Raw genomic sequence first — 1,324 nt, forward strand, 5'->3', positions numbered from 1 at the left:
CCCGGCCGCGCTGACAGCACGCTCCCCTGCCTGGCTCTGCAGCTCGTCAGGGCTCCCTCCTCCGCCTTGCGGCTTTGTAACTCACCCAGGACCAGCCCCCCCCCACTCTTAAGCTGGGAGGGAAAACTTGCTTTAATTCCCGTCTCTTTCCGTTTGTTTGGTTCAGGCTTCTGTGGAAAACCCTAAATCAGTGCCTGCCTCCCTCCCTCCCCCCAGTTCTAGTCTGAAAGGAAAGCTTGTGGTTTAAGTGAAGTTGAGACGACTTTTCAGCCACCCTCCTTCGGCTCCTTTTAAATCTCCGTTCCTCTCTCTTTTGACGCCGCTCCTTTTTCTAAGCAGCGGGGGAAAAGTTCATAGAGCCCTGGACAATGAGGGTCGGCAGGGACCTCAGGAAGTCATCTTGGCTGACCCGCTGCTCAAAGCGAGGTTGTCCCCAGCTAGATCTTCCTGGCCAAGGCTTTGTCTAGCCAGGTCTTCAAAAGTCTCGAAGGATGGAGAGCCTGGGTAACTTGTTGCAGTGTGTTATTGCCCTCCTGGTGAGGTTTTTTCTGATATCTAAACCGAAGCTTCCCTTGCTGCAGCTCGAGACTGTTGCTCCTTTTCTGTCGTCTGCCACCACAGTCCAACTCCATCCTCTTTGTAATCAGCCTTCAGGTAATTTATGGCCAGTTGTTTAAACTGGTGGCTGCAAAGGGGGAGGGGGGGCGGTGGGTAGTGTCCCACGCCTTTTGTAAAGGAGGCTTTTCCGTGGGGAAGGAGGTGGATTGCAGAAAGGAGGAGCTGTCTTCAGTTTGGAGGTAAGGGGGCACAACCTGGGGTCCAGAACTCTGCTCAGCCACAGCTTTCCTTATGTCCCATTTGTGGATGCAGCCTCTGATCGGAGCGTGATCTGCTTGTGCCGCTGGCAAACTTCTTTTTTTGATGGGCTCTGTAGTTACACATCCCCAACACATGGTCAGAGCTGACTTCAGCATGTGCTTCCGTTGATACTGATAGTAGACGCGGTGAGTTAAGGACGGAGCAGCTGCCTGAGCTTTTCATTCGGTCGGCTTTTGAAGTAGGCCTGTAATGACTTTTCAATGCTTTTTATTCAAATAGACATATTCCATTCCTTGGTCTTTGATGTCGGTTTTCACATGAAAAAACTGTGGCAGGGCCTCTGTTCTTATAGCAGATGGGTAATGGCAGGTGCCATAGGTCTATTGTATCACTTCGATTCAACTACTCTTACAAGTATTTTCGATGGGGGGGGGTTTCAAACTCCTTTTGATAATGTGCGCCTCTTTCAAATAGACATTTCTCTAATCATCTCCTTTACCGTTTG

The sequence above is a fragment of the Gavialis gangeticus genome, unplaced genomic scaffold (assembly GCF_001723915.1).
Source record: "Gavialis gangeticus isolate Ggan-Ray unplaced genomic scaffold, GavGan_comp1, whole genome shotgun sequence".
Taxonomy (NCBI): domain Eukaryota; kingdom Metazoa; phylum Chordata; order Crocodylia; family Gavialidae; genus Gavialis; species Gavialis gangeticus.